Source organism: Monomorium pharaonis, chromosome 3, assembly GCF_013373865.1.
Source record: "Monomorium pharaonis isolate MP-MQ-018 chromosome 3, ASM1337386v2, whole genome shotgun sequence".
Lineage (NCBI taxonomy): Eukaryota > Metazoa > Arthropoda > Insecta > Hymenoptera > Formicidae > Monomorium > Monomorium pharaonis.
In genome coordinates, this window is record NC_050469.1 from 8416567 (window position 1) to 8435183 (window position 18617).

The 18617-nt window shown below is 39.3% G+C and overlaps 1 protein-coding gene and 1 long non-coding RNA gene across 2 annotated transcripts in view; both read left to right on the forward strand.

The window, feature by feature from the left end:
• LOC118644836 overlaps window positions 1-2095 on the forward strand; it is a 71560-nt gene extending 69465 nt beyond the window's left edge. The window contains exon 2 of the long non-coding RNA XR_004962629.1: window positions 507-2095. This is a non-coding gene — a long non-coding RNA (uncharacterized LOC118644836). The remainder of the gene's footprint in view (window positions 1-506) is intronic.
• Window positions 1-18617, forward strand: part of LOC105835619 (E3 ubiquitin-protein ligase MIB1) — a 375334-nt gene that overhangs the window by 302895 nt on the left and 53822 nt on the right. The window lies entirely within an intron of this gene.

Genomic DNA, 18617 nt, shown 5'->3' on the forward strand with positions numbered 1-18617 from the left:
GTATCGACAAATATTAAATTAGAGCACTTTATTTTCATATTTAGTGTATACCTAAGTAAATACTAAATACCTTTTTAATTCTTTTCAGTACTATTAATAATTTAATTATTATTGTTAAAGCTATTTTTTAATTAATCCTTTTTTTTGCATTTCTATCTCTTTCTATGATGAAAACTTGCACGCTTTTTACACGGTTATTTACTAGTGCTTTTTGCGTGTTTTTCACTCTTATAATTAAAAAATGTTATTTTTTCCTTATTTTTTAAAAGTAACGTATGATATTTTTAAAGAGTAAATATACAGTTTATTAATATGTGTTCAGCGATTGGTTATTTTTTCTTTTCTACATACGTCCTATAACTCACGATATATATCGTGAATTTCTTACTTGTTCGTTGACTAGTTAAGTAATGCTACAAAAATATTGAAAATGTGCGATGTATGTACATACGTACAAGAAATATATTACACACAATAACTAACAATACTGTTGTCTCTTCTTGCAGGTAAGTGCATAAGACGCGCCACCTCCGTCGAAGATGATTAATTGCTTTAGCGCCACTAATGTAAGTAAACTAATATAAGTCAATCCTTTGATTTGATAAGCCTCAGCTATATATATTTTTTGCAAGTGTGAAAAGCTTTTTTGGAAAGGGGAAAAACGGGATACGCGCGCGCGCGACAGTGTTTTTTTTGGGGGGGGGGGAGCATCATCTTTGACCCGTGATTTATGGTGAGAAACGATCGTCGCTCCTTTCCCACCCTCAATTCACTATTGTTACGTCTCGACAGTATTTTTTGGTTGACACCCTAAGTGGTATGCCCGCGCATAATACACGTCAGGCTCTCTCGTAAGGATCCCGACGGCAGGAGAGGAGCTCGATGATAGCGTCGGACATCGTTTCCCATCGAAGCGGAATCGATTCTCGAGCTCGACAAAACCAAAAAAAAAAATGAAATACTTGTTGAGGATAATGTTATCTCGTTCGTGAAACACATGCGATACACTAAAAAACGAGTTACCCCACGGATAAAAAACAACAGCTGTCGTGAAAAATGGTATGATAACGACGATAACCATAGCCCGCGGCAGAAACACATAAAATTTTTGCAAACTGTCGTGCATCTACGTAGCGAATCAGATTTGTTTTAATGATACAACAAAAATTCAATTGTATCTCGAATATTAATGCCATCGCGATAGTTCAACTGGAGAGGATAGAACGCCCGTATCGAAAACAAAATCGTGCAATATATTAGTTCGCAGCATCGACGTGCCATCTGTAATTTCGAAATGTATTTGCGATGATGTCTAACTTAATCTCTTTTAACGAGGTTGCTACGTGGGAGAGGAAGAGAGAGAGAGAGAGGGAGATCTCGTTGCAATATTTATCGGCGCTCCGTCATCGAGATGCAGATTATATCGCGTTATCGTTCTCGCGCCGACATATAAATTTCGCCGTCGAGGCATCGAAAAAGGTGCACGTCTATCAAAATGCAAATTACGACGGGCCCGCCACCGGAAAGATCGTTTTTCCGACTTCTCGTCGCGAATTATCCGTTCGATTCCCGGCGGACGGACGCGCGCGTCAGTGACGATCGGTCACGATCGCGTTGACATAGCGCGCAATGACTTTTTCTCCCCCTTTTAGAAAAGCCATTCGTATCGGCGTACGGTTTTACGGCTCTATGGTTCTATCATCTGAATTCCGCCAGCAGCGATCTGTTCCGCCGTTCTCCTCTCCCGCCCTCTGTCTCCCTCGCTCGCTCTCTCGCGCCCCATCCACCTGCCTCCGTCTCCCTCCCATTCTCCCTCTCACGTCCCTCCTCGCCCTCGTGGCTGTCGCACGAGACACTACGTAACTATTGTCCCATGAAATTGGACGTCATTCATGTACCGGATGTCCATGACTCTTTCACGGCGCGCACCGCATCGAACGCCATAACGATCGAGCACGCGAACCAACTACCAGCGGACACCGCTCCTGTGTGAAAGACCTAATTTCTGATATTCCGGATACAAACGCGCGTAATCGGATCCTATTCACATCTCAAAATCGCGAAACCATGGTGCTACAATCCAAAATTAAATGAAGAAAAAGAAATGAACACCAACGTAGATTCACCTAAGCGTGCAAATTAATTTTATATGTACATTTTATCCCGAGCTATTATTATAATCAGAGGACGGGTTCCATTTTATAAATTCCGTTCCATTTTATATATTCTTGAAAAATTACATTAAAAGATAATAATATTAGGGAAACCAAAAAGTAATGTTTGTTAAAAAACAATTTTTATTAAAAAAACTAAATATTACGTATTTTTTGTAAATAATATTATCTATTACTTATTCAGTAATGTAATTGCCATTATTTTCTACGATACTCGTCCATTTAATTAAATTTTAAATCCTTTCTCGAAGAAGCTAATCGACTTTGATTCGAAAAATGTGGATTAAAGTGATTCAGACATCAGTTACTTTTACAAATCCTTTTCTTTGTAAGAAGTACTCCAATGATTGGAAAAAATAATAGCCTGGGACAAATTCGATGGAGGTAGTACTTCCCCTTTTTTTCTAATTTTTTTGCGTTTGTTTAGTTATATATGTCGATTATTAGTATTGTGTCATATTACAGAACCAAAAGCCTCAGCTTTTTTGAGAAAGGAAAATTAGAGAATTAATAAATGAATAATGAATAAAGAACCACAGACTGGACATCATGTTGCCTATACTATTGAATAAATAATAAATTATAATAAAAGTACATTATGTATAATGCATTATTTACATTATTTATAGAAACGTTGCTTTCCAGTCCCCCTTATACTTTTGAATTTTTTTAATGAAAATTTTACACATTTCCAAAAAATGTTTGTCTTCTGATCCTTAATTTTTACATTCTAAGTTTGTCAAGCTGTCGCACGACCTAAGATATAAGACATAACAGTATGAGATGATATGCTGTGTGTATATATACATACACACATACATACATATACATATATATATATATATATATATATATATATATATTTACGCTCTCCCGTAGATATTTGCAACATCGTTGCTCCTCCTGGTTGCAGGATGCACGCAGCATGACTCGTTCGTCACCACGATCTAATAACCCTCTGCTCTAACGACGGCGTAGAAACGTGCCACCTAGCGCTGGCTAGATGGACAGCTCGCTTTGTCGCAGAAATTACAGGATTCCAAGCACCAGCGAATTCTCCGCCTCTCCTCTCGTCGACCATCTTTCTCTCGTTCTCTCTCTCTCTCTCTATCTCTATCTCTTGTCTCCTCTATATTGTACTCTCTTCCCTTCGATATTCGCTATCCCCGGGTTTCTTCTCCACAATCCTCTTCGACGTTTGCCGCGTCCTTTTGTGCGCCTTCTATTGTCTACGATCGGAATGACCCCCATCCGTGTCCACTTTTCGAGAACACCGTATGAGGCTCCACGCTCGTTCTATTCAGCCCGCGGAACGATGAGACTCGATGATCCGTTATACGGCTCTGAAATACGGAACTCTCTCTCTTTTTTTTGTCTAGCACGAGTGTTTACTTTCGCGCATTGTTTCGACGAGAAAACGGGATTTTTCCTACGAGCGAAAGCGATTGTACAGGATTGCGTGGAGTAAGACGCAATCTGCGATGTTTAGGTTTCTACAGTACTTCGTTCGAAAGAGACAAAATCGGGGGAAATAATCGCGATTCGTTGGAATCGGGGTACGGAGAATCGAGGTACGAACGTGGAAGAGGGAGCACGTGCGGTCCCCTTATTTCTTTCTCTTTTCCAACTAGCGCGTATAAAATCGAAAGCTTGAACATTCCGTAAAAAAATTCTGCGATTCGTTCAATCTTCATGCGAGCCTGTCGCAATACACGTAAGCCTCTTATCGTGAAATTCCGCAAATATATATTTTCAAACCGGCAGGCATCGTCTTACAGGTACACGCGCTTGAAACAAAACCCTTCCACATCCCATGTTTCCGTTTCGCGATGCGGAAAAATTTCATCGCGTCAGAATAAATTCGATTTGCGTCATTGTTGCATCCTACATACACCCGATCAATCCTTGAAATAATAAATATAAAAATAAATAAATTACAAACTGTACACAATAAAGTGTATTTCGCTTCGAAAAGGACTTTAGAATTTTACAACCATAAACATTGAATTCCATTTTTTTTTTTAATACTGTCAGTTGATTTAATTTCAAAGGACTAATTCAATGTAAGATATAAGTTGAATAAAAACTATAATTTTTATTCAAAACTTATTTTCATATTTAAAGTAGATCTATGAGTTGGAAAATTAATTATATTTTTTCGTCAGAAAGAGAACAAGAAAATAAATGAGATGAGGTAAGCACGCCGACGCCAGTTTCCGCCGCGTGCGATTGGAGAATGCACGGGGATGAAATCTCGCGAGGGTGCCGAGTATCGATAGGTATTGTCTCGTAGTTAGACCCTTTGACTTCACCTCGGCACGCTCACTGGCATCGCAATCGGATCAGGAGCCATGCCGCATTGCGGGGTGCATCGGCGCATTTTCCGAGTACCACCTCTCGTTCTCACGCTTTCTCTCTTCTGCTTTCTTTCTCCGCTTCCTCCCCCCTCGTCCCTTTCTTCCCTTTGCTCGTCTTTCGTCCGCCCTCCTACGTCGCCCGTACCTCTCTTAAGACTAGACTGCCGAGCATTCCGTCCTTTCAGAGACTGCGTGCTTCTTACTCTTATTTTGCCCCGTAATTACCAAGGGGAAGAAATCCTCGGAAAAAGGTATGTCGTCAAAAGACCAGATCTCGACTGAAAGGAGAGAATCGGTATCTACCAACGAAATTTTATGATTTCCGTGGGCGATTCTTTGGTCAAAATTAATATTCGAGACGATTTAATTTAAATAAAATATATAGAATAATCAAATATTTTTGCATGTTGCATATTATCGCTTTGGCGCTTTGTTTTTCTTTTCTTATCTTCCGTTGTTTCATCTTGCAATTTCATTATCTTCGTCGCTCTGACATATTCGATGATTCGCTTTTTTTGGTCAATCACTCGCAAGTTATTTTCGCATTACTCACGAGTATGAAAAGATCTCGGATTATAATTTTTCATCTATCAACAATTAACATTTGTTCACAATTCAATTATCCGTTCTTACTACCGTTCATTACGGACGTACGTAACGACGTTAATTAAAAGAGGAACTTGCGAGAAGTCGATAATTCGCCGGCTAGAAATCTATGTACCTCGATAATAAATGCTGGAATTGATTTTTCGATTTCCCCGTAATTACGTTGTGAATCACGTGAATGTGATTCGGTCGGAACGTTAGAAGTCGAAGTCCGGTTACTTAAATTATGAATTCAGTGCGAATTCAAAAGTTCCGCGAGGGAGGCGGGAACGACTTCACTGGCACCCTGCGCCGTGATTTACGTTCGATGAGGAGTAACCATTTGTAAAGTCCACGCCGCGCTTGCAAACACGCTAAGACGTAAACGAAAAACTTGCAACTGAACTTTCGCGAATAGCGGAAGAGAAGCATCGATGTGTTTACCGCGCGGCGGAATGTCTGAAAAACTTTTCATAAACACGACGTTGTTTATCGGGAGATTCAAACGTTTTCGCAGGCCCGTTTTTCTTTTTGAGTACGTTGCAACTTTATTCTTTGACTTTGACGTCAAAAAGGCCGTAAGCATTCAGAGAGGGGGAAAAACAGAAGATTTCTGCGGAAGCTACTTTTCCGGATGGTATTTTATTCATTCGAAAAAAAGGCGCAAAATAAAGTATGCTCTACTTTCGTTTCATCTCATAAACGTTCGCATAGAAATATCACGCGTCCAGCTTTTTACAAAGATATTAATTTTTATGTATACAACATTTCCCAGCAATTATCTTTAGAATATATTGCTTTTCACTTTTTTATATTTTAAATTTAAGAGCATTTGATAAACTCGATAATAACAACAAAATTGCGCAAAATGCAAGATTTAATTAAAATAAATTACAAAATATGACTATGTGTAAAATATGGAAATATATTCGTACTCGATTCGTCTAACAATAAGCCTTCGCAATAATTTCGGCAAACAACACGTACGCCCGCCAGTGCAGACAATACAGATGCACTTTGGATAAAACTACAAATATTTTAAATGCCTTTTTTGACAAAGGCTATTCGCGGAAATAGCACGCTTGTTTTCTCTTCTCCGCGAAATTTATGTCTGCACGTCGAAAAAGCGGGACGATGACAAATCATTTCTCTCCACGAGGATCCTTCCGGATCGTTCTATGCGAATCACCCTACAAATCACTTCCATTTTTTTCAACATTCCTTTATACATATTTGATACATTTTGTATGTATCGATGATTTGATTGTTATTAAAAATGCACCTTATTTTATAATGTAATAATCTTTATTCGATTGATAATTGTATAATAATTTAGAATTTTATATTAATTTCTTTAGGTTATTCTCGGTGTAATGTTTTGTATAAATTATGATTTTGTTCTAATAACGTCTCTGTCTTAATATCTTATTTTTATGAATTAATTATTTCAATTTAATGAAAAAGAGAGATTTGGTGTGGAATTAAAATATAGCAAATAAAATATTGGGTTACAATAGGGAATAATTAAAATACATTGAATTAACGCATATTTATTTGTGCATATTAATTTTTAATAATAACATGTAACACAAATAAAATAATACATTTAATTATTATATTTCATTGAAAGCAAGATTACTAGCGACTCATTTGGTCGTTAATCCTCGCTCTCGAGAACAGATTTCAAAGTGTTATGATTTCATTTTGATGTTAAAGGGAATATTTCTTCGCACTATCCGGAGCTAGTTAACCGCGTCGCGATCGTCACCCAGTATACCCTGCAGTCGTTGCGTCCGTCCGGGTGCAGCGGTGCCAGCCGGCGCGGAGCTGCTGAGTATTGAGCGTGGGATCGGACGGAGGGTGGCCGGCCGACGAAGGGGTTGCCGATGGCGCGAGGGTGGGGTGCCACGCTGTTCTGGCACGCCAACCCCCCGCCCATGTTTCGCCCATCCCACCTACGCGCGTACTGTCCTGCAACCCTTTCTGTCCTTTATGTCCTCCTACTCGCGGCTCGTATTTATATTGCGAGTCTAAGCCAAACCGGAGCCTAATCCTTTGTACTGAGATCGGTCGGTCAAAGAGGCGTGTCACTAGACCCTGAAATCCAGTTCCAAGAATTCCACTTGTGATACTATCATTACGACGATTTGTCATCGTTATCTTTTGAAAGAAACCTGAGATCTTATTTTTGCCTTCCGTGTCACGCTTGACCTTCTTTCTAACTGCGTATCATTTGCCTACGAGTTTGAAATAATACAAATGAAAATAGATTACACTGAGCCATCATTCTATCTAAAGTCTAAAGTGTGGACTTTAATTGTTACTCTTAAATATTCCCTCGATAAAACCTTTCACTTGATAGTTCCAAAAGACATTATCCTAGTTGGGGATTGCAACACTAAATTATCTATCTATATTATCTCTAACGCTTGTGAAATATTACAACTTGTTTTTTAATGATTTTTTCTTGTTTAAATATTCTTAAAGATAAACCTCTATAAATGACTCCATGTAACGTTAAGAGAGGAATATTGCGGACGGATATTCGCATCCGTGCGAGATGAGCAGGCGATATCGCCGACAAAAGAAACATTGAAGAAACGTAAAACATGAAGAACGCTGCTTGCCTCCTAGCGAACCCTTAAGCGGTAGGGAGAGGGGGAGGGGGAGGGAGAGCGAATCTAAGAGCGCGAGGTAAAGTTGCCTCTACCTCGACCGGGTCTGTAAATCAACCGAAATGCTTGGGAATTGAGTTGTGGCACCCGCGGGGCCAACAGTGCCTTACCACAAACTACGCCTGCAGGGAGGGACGCGGTACTTCTAGTTATACATACGTGTCGCGCTAAAATGGGAGAGGGACGAAAGGTGGTCGCCCGGGAACCTGCAGGTACCGTCTATTGGAATATCTCCGACTTTATCCTCGGTACCGCGCAAACAATTTTCCACTTTTGCGAAAGTTTCGAAAATTCTGGCGATACTCACGCGAGTACAAGCAACACGATATCACTCGATATCTATTCGAAGGACAAAATTGAATTTAAATTTACGGATAAAGCTCGCGATTTTCTCCATGCGGCTCTGTTTTCTTTTATTCTTACGTTTTCCTTTTATTCTTATAAATTAACATTTTTGTAACGACAGCTGACATCTATATTAGTTAATTTTCTTTTTCAATAGAAGGTTGTCACGTCAATTATGCTGTTTCTCCTTTTCTCATAATTTGGTCCACGTTTATTTTTACTTTTGCAATTTTTTTATTTATCATTGTTTTTTATCTTTACGGGCGAAATTTTCAGCCCGTCTATTTTTCCTTCCAATTCTGACGGTAGAATTTTACTTGAATTGTATAACTTAGTCGATGCTTTATTCCGATTAAATGGCAGTATCTTTTAATAACCAAATTTTCTACATTATCTGGTATCCAGATATCTCGTTTCGCAAAGCTATTACGGAACTTGGCTGAAATTACGGTCACATTCCGCAGATTAGTGTCCTATGGGGAACTTTTGCTATTTTCCAGTTTGACCTATATTCCGCCAGGCCCGCCATTCGACGTTCGTATTTTTCCATTTGATTTTAGTTCTTTACAACACTAGTGAATACTCGAATTACCTTGTCCATCTACGCTCCCTATCGTTATCATTGTAAAAAAAAAACATTCAACAAGTTTTGCAATATTTCAAAAGTCCAATATCAGATGCAGCTCTATTTTTGGCTTTACATCAAAAAAGGATATTAAGTGTGTATTTTTATTTTAAAGTGTAAGGTTCTGTCGAGAAGGGCTTTGAAAGTAATTAAAAGCGTTTGGAAAAGTTATTTTAATTTCGTCGGCTTTTGTAACATCGTATGTAAATTGAGAAATATAATTGCGATACGCAGCGATTGGTCGCTGATCGTGTAAAAAATGAATTTCGCCAATGTGATGGCAATCCATCATCGTTGACGCTGAAATGAATTTCGCAGTGGAAGATCCGCGAATTAGTCGGCCGTAGAAGTAGAAATGGACGATCGAATCGGTTCGTGCATTTACAACGAGTCGATGCATGACGGTCCCTGCACAATGCTTATGTCACATCCTATTTATATATGTGTAATCGCCCCTAAAATTTACGTTTTAAGCGATATACGTATGTACATACGTATAGCGTATTAGCATAATATACAACGAGCGTATAATTAAGATATTAATATTGCAGCCATTTTAACGATGATATAATCTGCACGGGGCAGCGTAAATAAAATTTTCGATAGAGCGTATAGTTTCCAGATAATTACTACTACGTATAGCTCGAAATTAGTAGCGTTTAAAAAAAATTTCATTTATTTACGACACTCAATTCCGGGCTCGTTATATCTCGCGGCACATCCGATTCCCTTTGTTAATAATTAAACTTGCAGTGTCGCGTGTGGGCGTGAGCGCGTGTGTTTTACCGACGTAGAATTAATGGGCGCAAATATTGGCAGTACGCGATGGCTCATCTGTCAGATAATTCGGTTATTATGTTCTCCTACGGGCGCGACGGGATAATTTTTTTTTCTATTTTGTCGGTGAACGCGCGCACCCTTTACCCACGCCAATTACGTGGTCACGTTAAAAGGGACTTTTATATTCGGTTATCAAATATTATTAACCCACGCACTATATACGTATATATATATATATGTAGGTGCGCGGTTTTACGGGCCCCGCTATTACGGCACGCGCGCTTTCGCTCTCTCGTGCCCGGGTCACAAAAGAGATATGCAGAGTTCACACGAATATGTACTACACCCGCGCACCACACCTCCGTCGGATATATCGAACCCTTATGCATAATGCATTAAGGGATGACGGGAAATATGGATATATTACTCGCCAGAGGCCAATGTTATTCTCCCTCGCGTCTCGCTGGCTAATGTTGATAAGGAACCGACGGAGCCACAAACGCCCGCGCCGACGGCGGAGGCGACCGGCGTTCATTAAGGCGAGCTTTACGATCATTGTTCGTTATCCGAGAACGTCTTAAAACGACGTTTGGCCGATCTGAGGTTGACGACGAGAGCGGCTGTAGATCTTGAAGAATCAATTTTGATAAAATCGACTTAAATCGGACTTGAACGATTCCACACCGGAGGACGAGGGAAGCTTTTGAAAGCTAATCAGCTTTGGGAAAGTTAATCGAGAATCTCTTAGGTATCTAAGGGCTGATAAATTTTCTAGTGTTAAAACTCGCTGGAAATTGACTTCTTTTTGAGCGCGAACCAATTTCGTCTTACGATTACTCGTAGAGATCGTTTTGTATCAACGCACCGGACACGGTACTCTGCGAATCGTGACTCGTAGCTCGTGTTTTTTTTTTTTTTTTTTTTTTTTTTTTTTTTTTTTTTTGCCAGAGATAGTTGCGGGAATAACGCGAGAATTTCTGGCCGGACGTGATCTCGCGCCGATGCAAATCCCACAAGAAATATTAACGGAGATATAACCAATATCGCGGGATCATAACGTATATTTTCTACGCGAATGGGACCATTTGGGATGGGATAAAAGCAACCCCGTCTCGTTGCGTATGTTTCCCCTTTCCCTCCCCCTCCCGCGCAATACGAATCCGACGTGAATTTCGATTCCCCAAGTCGAGTCGCGCTTGTTTTCGGGGCGGGAGATTGACTCGATTGCCAAATTCAGCTCGTTCGGCTAACGGCCGCGCGAGTTTGATCTCGTTGAGAAATGAATTTCGTCCCGACGGATACGACTGCTGCTGCTCGCGCGGCCATTAGAAGGCACGGCAAAAGTGCGCGCGATAGTCTGGGTTCTGATATCCCAGTGGGGACCTTGGTTTTCCACCGGCTGGCCACAATTCATCGTTAACACCTAACGCGAGCTCGTCTCTACGGACGAGTCAGTTTATTCAGCACCCGTGTGCCATGCGCGTTTGCTTGGGATGATCGACAAACATTTTTATCCGAAAAATCAACCTCTAACTGTAACGCCAAATATTCCTTCAGCGATCGAAAAATACGTGTAAAACATTCGAATCAAACATTTTTTGCCATTCAAATCTCGCGAAGCTTCTATGTATGCGAATTACCTTTATTATTTTCGATACGGTGGTTGTAAAATATTATTTTAACGTGGGACCACGGGATACTGAAACTAAAATTAGCGTGAAATTAAGCGTAACGCGAATTTTTAATAAATTCCAATTTTTCGCGTAAACAAAATATTTAACGTTGTACAAACGCCAGAGGCATTGGAAAAACTCACGAATATATCGACCGCGATTCGAATGTAATGTTTCCCACGTTTACGTTTTCCTCGATAAGGATATTTCTTTTGTATAATCTATAAAAGCAAGTGTCTTTCGATCATCTCGTACATTCGTACAATCGCACGAACCATCGTTCGCTCGGGCGAAAACAGCAGTTTTCTATCGGCGATCATCATTACAGCACGCATTGATCCATTTTTCGCGGTTATCGCGGCGAGCACGATTCAACGAGCAAGCCCCACATTACGTATAAGTAAAAATCGGTAAGGATAAAAGGACATGAGGTCGGGTCCATTATTTGAATTCGATGAAAGAGAAATCTCGACGTGGTTTCCAATCTGCGCGGAGAAAAAAAAATTTAATCTAATTGCTACACACACACGAGGTGCATTGAAAAATGCACCGTGCTTGATATAATATTATGGCGTACCAACGTATCCGTTATAAATCGCGCAATTACGTGGATTCGATAAATATTCGGCGCGACCGCAAATTAATTAGTCGAGTAAAAGCTTCGGGAATGATTCATCGGCGACATAGTCGGCCGAGCATGGCCGATGTTTACACGCATCTGGCTTTGTGTTGACGTCACACTGCGTTTGCGTGTATGTGTGTCAGCCTGTAATTTGGACAGCTGATTCTGGATAACTCCCTGACCGATCACGTTGACCCGACCCGAAAGGAAATTATGATTTTCTGTTGTTGATCATTCAACTAATCCTTGCCGGTAATTCTGGTCTCCGGCTCTCTGTCGCTTTGCCGCCATAATCCGCGTGGCGCATGTAAATTGCAAAACGACGTCGGACACCGTAAACACGCTTCGACACACAGAATATAATATTTACAGCACTACTACAAAGTACATAAACGCGCGGAGGGTCGTGCATTTATGTACTTGTACTTTGTAGTGCCGTAAATATTATATTCTGTGAAAACTTGCGTTATCATATGTTCGGTGTGTATTACGAAATATTATAAATAATTCAGATTCCCAGGTTTTATAATACTCGGTTTTATTTTGTTTGATCGAACGTTATTCTCTTTTATATTTTTACGACAAAAAAGGTTATAAAGAGAAAGAGAAAGAGAGAGAGAGAGAGAGAGAGAGAGTAAAAATTCCGGCGACGCTTCGAAACGAGTACCCCGTATTTTTTTAAATGCCAGACAAATCCAGGCCAATCGTGATAATCTGTTGGGCAAGACCGAGCGCTCTCGCTTATCGATTTCTGATCCGATCAAATCGGAACGGATTTGGAAAACGGCTCTCGAGCTCGCGCGACAACACATTACTCATCGGGAATCGTGTTTGTCAGCCTGATTTCCGCGCAGAATTTCTCCTCCCCGCCGTCTGCGACACGGTATAAACTCCGATGTATAATTGTCGCATTATCTGGTAATGCGAATCTACGATCTGGCGATGCAGATCGCAAAGTAGGCGGTCGTGAATCGCGCGTACAAATGACAAAAGCCCCGCGGGCGGAGAAGAGCGGTAAGCACGAAGAAGGCTGGGATACCGGGGGTGTGGGAGGATCGGTTATTAAAGGGGATCCACGTTGTCGGTCGTAGCGATCGTAAATCTCCTCTCCCGCGATGCAAAATTACGCGAGTTAAGCCACGATCGGGTTTGATCTATCGAGCCTATCAAAGGAGCCTGAGAGATTACGAAACACACTGTTGTCACGAATAATAATCGATAGACTGTAGCTGTCTGATACGCTGCATATCCCGTGACCTACTATCGCCACTACGCTATCGACCCATCCATAATTAGGGATAAATCGCTAGCGCATCCCGCCACAGTTCCGAAACGTAAATTGTTTTTCAAATCACATCGTGCCGGACCGAGGGTAGCGATCACGAGATAGGTACAAATTCAATAATCTTATTGATAATAATATCCATTATTAGCAATTAGACTTTAATTGTTCCGCTTTAAGTGCCATTGCTTGAAAAAGGTTTCACTGATTGCCGTAATTCTTCCTCTGAATTTCATTCCAGCTTTTTCATCGCCACTCTGCACAATCTATACGTATACTCTTTCATTATTAGTATTTGACGATGGTTTGCGAAACGTCATTACAATAGAATTAATATATACATATACGTAGAAAAAAAAGAGTTGAATAATCCCTTCAATTTCTTCGATCAAGAATTCTCATCGATTTTTTTTTTTTTTTTTTTTCCCCTTTCTTGACGCTGTCTCTTGGCGGTCATTTTATGAAACGCATATGAAAGCAGTTTGAAAGAAAGTCTAAGATTTTCAACAAGTTGGCGACTTTTTAATATTCCCCGCATAATAAGCGGTCCCGCACCGTTTGCTTCTCGTTTTCGCTGAACTTTCAACAACCTTAGCGCGAGCGCGCGGTGTATATTAACGAACGACGACGACGACGACGACGAAGAAGAAGACGAAGTTAGAGCGGGCGGAATGTCAAATGAAACGTAAGCCGGAGGTCAGGATAAATGAATTCTCTCTTTTTTATGAATCTTCTTTCCGCCGAGTCTATCTCCCCCGTTCTTTCCTTCCGCTTCTCTTAAGTACGTAATGTCATTAAGACGAACGCTGACTCTAATGTCGTAATACATAATATTAAGTTTGTTTATATATATATATAGGAAGCCATCTCCGCGTGTTGCTAACTTTTCATTATAAAAACTTTAATTAAAATATTTTAAATAATATAGAACTCAGAATAATAATTAAATTCAATAAATCTGTTATTTTGCTTGTGTGAGTTATGGAATATATAATACACTAATGTATACATCAATATTTATACTTAGATTTGGATTTAGGCAAGAGATTTAGTTTTAAGAATTGTTTCACGTCAGAAATCACGTCTCGCGACGCAAAGTTCGAGTTCCATTGTTAGAATTGTCCCGGACGGTTTATGAGATCCCATTGCGCGCCTTCATCTACTCACTGCCTCGATCGTAGAGGGAAAAGGAGTCGACAACGGTTTCTCTTATTTTCGTTACACGATCGGCGGCAGCTGTCGCCGGCGCTCTAAAACGGGCTTGCGCCCAATGGCCCTTCGGTTCCCAGAGCATTTCGTCCGATCCGGCGGACGATAGCGCGAGTTGGCATCCCGTTGACGCGTCGTCGATGTCTCGAAACAGACGATAAATCCGGGAGAAGCGAGGGCTGTAACATCGAATTCACGCGTCGTCGGGCGAGAAGTAGCACGAGTTCACTTGGAAAAGCCGCGGCGAGTTTTACGGCGGCCATCAAAATCGCGCGATTTAGCTGTTTTATTCGACGAGACTCGCAGATGATGATGATGACACACGAAGTGAAATCGTCCTATGAATTTTTCAATAATAGTCACACTAAATATGAAAAATACAACGAGAAAATCTAATAAGCTAGATCTACATGTCGGGTCATTTATTTGCGCCGATCTCCTATTACGTCGGGCATAAAAAAAAAAAAAGACGTGACTGCGACGAACGGAGGAACTTTCGATTCGGGTCGCAAAAAATTCGACGAATCCGAATTTGATCATCGAAACGTGCCGGCGACGAGCACGTCGGTCGAGGGGAAGAGGAAGAAGGAGTAATCGAAGAAGGAATTCGCGATACGCGAATCCGGGATCCGCCGTGATTGTCTTCGGCGGATCGCCACGATTGCTCGCTCGCTCTTGCTCTTCATTCCCATTCACGTATATTTCCCGGGTCACGAGTTTACGGCCAGAGCCGTAATCGAACCGGCGGGCCCCGACTCCTTTCATTGCCCGCGTAAAACGTTTCGATTTGCAATTTCGCCGCGCTTAACTGCCGAGCTGTCTTTCGAGGCCGTTTAGATAGAGAGAAGGGTACATTCGGTCGAATCGGTCCGTGCCGGGAGCCATTCCTCTCGCATCCGAGAAACGGTACGCCACGCCGCCGCCATCGCCGCCCTCGGCTCTAATGGCTCGCTTTCACCTCGAAACGCTAAAAGTGTATTACGATCAGTGCATCGGCGTGCATGACAAATACCTCTGGCTTTTCACGAGCGTCCAGCTGACGCGGCGAATGCGTTGGAATCGCGCGCGCTTTTGACGACCGATTCCGATCATCAGTCCAATTGCGAATGAGTCAGCGGAAACCTGTATTGTAGAGTTTTAATAATTCTTAACATGAGACAAAATTGGCACTGCAACGTTTGCGAGACAGTTGAATGATCGTGGCTAACGGGAATTTTTTTTTTTTATATAATATAAGCGTTCTTTTGTGTGTTTTATTTTACGAAAATGCATTTAATTTGGTCCATTTAATTCTAAATTATTATTTTGTTAAACATTAAGTAGCAAACGTTTAAGAGTATAATTAAAAATAAAAGTAAATTCTTTCGAAATAAACTTCAAAGGTATATAAATAAATAAATTCAAAAAGATTTTATCTTTATTTTTATTAATTTAAAGTTTACGCATGATGTAGTATGACAATAAAAGGTTGCAGAATATAATTCGATATTATAAGAATACTCGTCGAAGGAGATTTCGCGTATGCATCAATGTCGTAAGCGATAATGGTTCTATACGATCGTAACGTTGCCATATTTCTCGGCCTCACGATTCCATTTTGCCAATTACGAAGGCAAGCATCGCCACTTGATTCGACTGTTTCGGGAGGGTCGGAGAGCTGGAAGGGAAAAGGAGTACTATCGAGCGAGGGCCAGCCCAGCGCACTAACTCTACTAACCGAAAACTCCGGGCAGACTTCGGGACGCCTGGACGAGACAGCGGAGCGCCACGAAACCGAGGGTAAACGGAAATGGCAGAGTCTTTCTGAGGGTGCCGCCACCACCCTTCGTCCTAGCAAGCCCCTCGCTCGTAAGTGGTACCGAGGGCGGGCACACCACCGATAAATTACACCGCGGAATTACAGTATCGTTTACGTTCAACGTTTACAGTTTGCGATATTTGCGAATCAGTTGCGCTTCTCAAGTAAATTTGAATTAGAAAATCTACGCAGATAGCACGTTAGTTCGTATATTTTCTAAATGTATCTAATGTTTAATAATTGTTTAGAAAACGTATATGAAGCTAGCATATACGTACACTGCTTGAATATGTTAAAAGAGTATATCTATTCAATGAACAGCGCTCTTGTCGTCAGCAAAAAGTATGTGTTCTACTTTTTAAAAAATATTTTAGTGTGTTCTATTTTGCCTGTTGTGTTTCGCATTACATAATTCTAGTGTTTATTATTTAAATATATGGTATAAATATATGATAAAACCTATGAATTACTTAAATATTTACTAAAATTTTTTATATTGATATATTAAAGATTTCTAATAAACATAATAAATTTAACGTTTTTGAATACGTCTACAATATTAAACAAAACCACTTTTAATGACCTAAAAAAATTAACTTTAAAATAATATATTCTTGAAACATTGTGAAAGATATCAATAAAAATAAAATTAGTCAAAAAAGATAACATTAGGTTATCTTTGTAATAGTAGTCGAATGTGCGTAATAATCTAAAATTATAGGGCGAAAGTCGGAATATAAAGTTATGACTAAATGCACCCAAATCTTTGCTTGTTTAAAAGAAATTGGTAGTAGTTCTTCGTGAAAAATCTCCCCGCTCTCTTATATTTTGAACATGAAATTGCACGACGCGCGTTGTGACAATATACAGATAAATGGCGGTCTCATAAAAACTCGCAGCTTCGTACACCGCGCTATTATGATTTAAATCTCTCCGCAAATGCTGGAAAAAATTAAAGAACGAAATAAGAATAGGGATGGAAACCGACGCATCCGATAGGCATTTTTTGCTTCCTCATAGAGGAAGCTTTGTTTTCATATAAAAATTTTTTTTAATTTTTGCCAATGTGTACAGAATGTTCTTAAACGTCGTAAAAACGCAATTTTAAAAAATGACTCTATGTGTATGTGTGTGTGTATGTGCCAAATTTACCGAAATTTCTATAACTTCAAATCTAATTAACCATTTCTTTACGAAATAATTTATATAAAATACGAGTAGAAAAGACTGAAGATTTTGATAGATTTAGAAAAATTGCTATTAATTAATTCTAAATTGTCAAAAAACATCATTTTGAGAAAAGTCTTAATTATTGAGACTTGAAGTGTAGCCCATAAAAAATAAAATAAACTATTTTGGATATATTGTAGTATTTGTCACTCTGAACAAATCTTTCAATTGTATAAAGAATTGTTCGTTAATAATTGTTTAAGATTTGGATGATTAATTTTGGAGATACAAAAAGAGATAAATCTATGTATTATATAATCTATGAAACAAATAATTTAGTCAATTTATAATTGACAATCAATGATAAACTTCTATATATGTTAATTAATTAAGAATACGTATTCCTACTGCTAGGTGTGCATAAACGCATGTCTCTTTACCCTAAAAAAGGGGGGGAAAAGAGTTTTTAATACAAACGAAATTGCATGTAGAATGCAAACATAATTGGATAAAGAAATGTTTGTTGACAATATATATGACAATATATATGAAGCTTCCTCTATGAGCAAGTCAAAATTAAAAAAAAATGTCATTTGCAAATTTCTAAATTGTATACTTAAAAACTATGAGAAAGCAATATGCAAATCTAATTTCACACTTAAAAGCTATGAGAAAGCAAGTTTCTACTTGCACAATTTTTTCAATCATGAGAGACATTATATCGACGATTTTATTTTTAATCTTAATACACTTGGGTAAAAAATCTTGATCGAGATCAATTTTAACAACAAAAATCAACGATGAGATATTTAATCAAAATTTACTTTTATATTTTGCAACATTATAAAAATTTTTTTTAATTCGAATTAAGAAATTAAGAAGAAAACTAGAACTAAAGTGGAAAAATAAAAATTTTAAATTTATAATCTTAATTTTATCGTAATACCATTACTCTTTTAATTATTTTCTTTATTTAGACAGAATCTCGTTAATAAAATAAAGAAGTTGTGCATATATTAAATACGTCGTTAAAACATCAACTGTGTATATCATTCTTGGAAGAAACTGCACCATATGGCGGGTAAAATGAGGTAAATAGAAATTGCTTCGCGTTTTGCTACTATTTCATGAGAGTAGCACAAATATCCATTTTAGTTTAGTAAGAGAATTTCGTAGAAGCTCTGCGCAGTCTTGCGAATGGTAACTGCGATCGTCGAGATATGGAATTAGGTGGGACATTCAAGATACTGTGTTCTGAAACAAGAACAATTCCGTGTATTACATGCGAATAGAAATTTTAAGGGAACGTGAGAAGAAATTTT